This window comes from Spermophilus citellus (genome assembly GCF_964194105.1).
Source record: "Spermophilus citellus genome assembly, chromosome: 11".
Classification (NCBI taxonomy): Eukaryota; Metazoa; Chordata; class Mammalia; order Rodentia; family Sciuridae; genus Spermophilus; species Spermophilus citellus.
In genome coordinates, this window is record NC_138192.1 from 117,863,302 (window position 1) to 117,866,799 (window position 3,498).

General features: G+C 39.6%; 1 protein-coding gene across 5 annotated transcripts in view; it reads right to left on the bottom strand.

The window, feature by feature from the left end:
- The window catches only part of USP37 (ubiquitin specific peptidase 37), an 81,479-nt gene extending 78,150 nt beyond the window's left edge, over nucleotides 1–3,329 (bottom strand). For all 5 annotated transcript variants that reach the window (XM_081260706.1, XM_081260704.1, XM_081260705.1 and 2 more), the window contains exon 1: nucleotides 3,100–3,329. The gene's annotated coding sequence lies outside the window, so the exon portion shown is untranslated. The remainder of the gene's footprint in view (nucleotides 1–3,099) is intronic.
- Between the last annotated feature and the right edge of the window lie 169 nt (nucleotides 3,330–3,498).

The following is a 3,498-nucleotide window of genomic DNA, read 5'->3' on the forward strand; positions in this document are numbered from 1 at the left end:
GTTTAACCTGTTGTTAAAATATATACACCACTATTCTGATACCCAAGGGCTTTCTTTCCTAATAAAAAGGTCATAAAACAAATGTGCAATGGAGATAAAATTAGTGTTAAAGTTGAGAGTAAAGAAGGATGTTTGTCTAGACAAAGTTTATCTTCAATTCGAGCAGTTTAAAATCTGAATAATTTTATGAGACACAAAAATCTCATAAAAAGTTTATGTTCTCTAAGAAACTACAACTTAACTGAAAATTGAAGAATGAGTTGACTGTGGATCGTGGTACTGGAATAATTCAGGTAAACAGAACAATATACACAAAGGCCCTGAAGTGGAACATAATTTGGTGTAAAAATACCCAAAGTTGGATGTCAGGCATGGTTGTACATGCCTATAAACCCAGCTACTTAGGTTGTTGAGGCAGGAGGATCATAAGTTTGAGGCCAGCATGGGCAACTTAGTGAGACCCTGTTTCAAAATAAAACTTAAAAGGAAGGATGTTGGTCAGTGATAGAGCAACCCTGGGTTCAATTCCTAGCTAGTACCAGTGAGGGGGTGGAGTTGGAAAAAAAGTTTTCAAAACTGAAACCCTGCCCCTTTTTTGGATGCATCCTTTAATTTGTCTGCAGAATGGAAAAAAGTGTTTCTCATGATAAGAATATCATTAGGTTGACACTTCTAAGACACAACTTTTTTAACTTCCTGATTTACATTAAATACTACTAGTTATTCAAAATCACATTAAATACTATTGATTATTCAAAATCAGAAACAAAAACAGAGGATCATAACATACATTTGAACACAAGAGATTTGTGCGAGCAAACAGATCCTCAAAACCATCGTGTGTCTATCACTGAACCTACCAAGGCCTATCAGAAAGTAGACGTGATGATTCTTACAGCAAGTTCTAGTTTACTTATTCATTTAACAAATTCTTTTTTTTTTTTTAATTTCTTACATACATGATCATTTAACAAATTCTTGAGGAATAAAAATAAAATAATCACTCTCATATGCCAATGAGAGGCTTCCAATAAACATACAAATAAATCTATAATTACAAGTTCTGAAAAATGATATAAAGTAAAATACAGGGCATGATGAAACTTATGATTTAAGACCTGAAGATTCAGAAGGGGGAAAAAAAAAATCAAGATTTTTTTCTCTGTTTTTATTCTCTAAGAAACTACAACTGAAGATAAAAATTGAAGAATGAGTTGATTGGAGATGGCGGCACTGGAACAATTCAGGTAAACAGATCAATATACACAAAGGCACTATATTGGAACATGATTTGGTATACTAGGCATGACAGAAAGAAGGATGGTGTAAGATGAAGCAAACAAGCATCAGGTTATGCAGATGCAGATCACAGGAAGGATTTTGAAATTTTATCCTAAATGTAATAAGCATTTAGCAACAGGAAAATACAATAAAGGGTTTCAAGAAAAGAAATCATATATTATTGTTGCGTGGAGAAGTGATGTGGTTTGTTTAGGAAGGAGAATAGAAAGAAACAAGAATGAGAAAAAAAAATTAGGCAATCAGATAGGAAAGTACTGAAATTGTTCAGCTTACAACAATTACAAGAACAATTAATTCTTACCAATTTATGTGTGTCATGTGCTCACCATGGTTATTTCATTTAATCATCATAACAATCAAGTAAAGTACAAACTTATTATTCCTATTTTATAGATGAGAATGCTGGGAGCCAGAAAAATATAAAGCTCAGGTAGGAAGAACTGTAGCTTGAATTAGAAAAATGATAGTGAGATGTACAAAAATAGATTCAAGAAGTAGAAGTAGAATAGACAGAACTTGGAGAGGGTATGTGTGCATGGCAGGAAAAATAACTCATTTTCTAGTGAAGACATGTATACACAATTTAATGAAACGGGACACTGGAGGAGAAAGAATCTGGGTATGAAGAGAATGATCAACACTTTGGTTTTAGACATGTTACAATTTAAAATTCCTAAGAAAAAAGTTGAGATGTCAAGCAGACAGTTGGCTATTTTGATATGTAGAAAACAAAATAGGCTGGAAATAAAACTTCATAACACATCAGTACATAGGTGGAATTTAAAACTGAGGAAAGAATGGAAGAGCAAAAGAGGAACTAGGACTAAACCCAAACATCCCTAAGACTATTAATTACTTTTACGTCACTGCGTTTCTCAGTCCAGCTTCAATTTTACTTTTCAGCAGACACTATGCATGACTTCTTTCATCTCTTCCAAGATTCATCCCCTCTATCCAGTTATTAGACATCAAGAATATCTAAATGCTCCATCTTAAGTGCCTTTCTTTTCTACCACTACAATCACTTTAAGCACCTCATCCAAAACTATCTACATGGCAGAGACATACACATATATATTCATACACAGGTTATATCTACATATCCAGCCTCGACTACCCCTGATCTCTAACCCACAATATACAATGCCTATTTAACATTCTCTCTTTGATATCTCTCCTAGTTGAAGACTTGTCATGCACTGCCACCCATGCATTTACACAGAGCTGAAATTTGGAGAGCAATACCACAAAACTGCTACAGAACATCACTCCAAAATACAGCATTTTGCAATCAATTATCATTTCCTTTCTTGGACATCACTTAAAATGGGTAAACCTGACAGCTTGATGTGATGGCTACATATGGAATGCAAGCAAATGCAGACAAAAATACTCTCCATGCCTTTTAATGGAGACGATTAAGAGAATGATGAAGAATGGTCAAGACAGAGAATAAGTATCATGTCCAAGACCTGATGAATATAAGACAACGAAGTCACCTAATCAGACAGCAGGCCTTGCTAGGGGGCAAGCGGCGGACGAAGACAGCCCCAGAGAAAAGGGACCAGGTTCGAGATGCAGAAGGAGCAAGTGACAGTACAGGTCAAAGGAGAGAGAAAGTCTAGGGGAAACACCCAAATAGGGTACCTGTGAAACCCAGAGAGTGCAGAGGAGCTGCGGGCCGGCTGAGCAGCGGCGGGGCGAACTCCACAAGAGTGAACGCTGAGTGGGCGGACCGCACGGGGGGGGGGGGGTAGAGAAAACGGCTCAATTGAGAAGCTGCCCTGGGCGCCTTACCTGAGCCTGAGGGTCCGAAGCCCCGGAACAGGCCTGCCGGAAGCACAGAGTCCGCGTGGAGGGGGAGGAGCCAGGGGTACAGAAGGAAGGGTCACTGAGTCCAGAAAAGCTAGGCGGCTCACTCCCCCTACACAGCGAGAGCGGCTGATGGCGGGAACTGTGACCACACGCAAACACGCACGCAAGCACGCACACGCGACGCGACCAGACCAGGCGCGTGCGCGACGGCTGCAAACTCCGCCCCGCTTACGTCTTCGCCCCGCCCCAGCATCTAGAGACGCCCAACCCAGGCAGCCCCGCCCCTGCTGCGACTGTATTACGCATGCGCACTTATCACTTTTTTCCTTCCTAATTTCGACCTCCCATCATTTCCCTCCTACTCAACCCTGTTGGGCATGC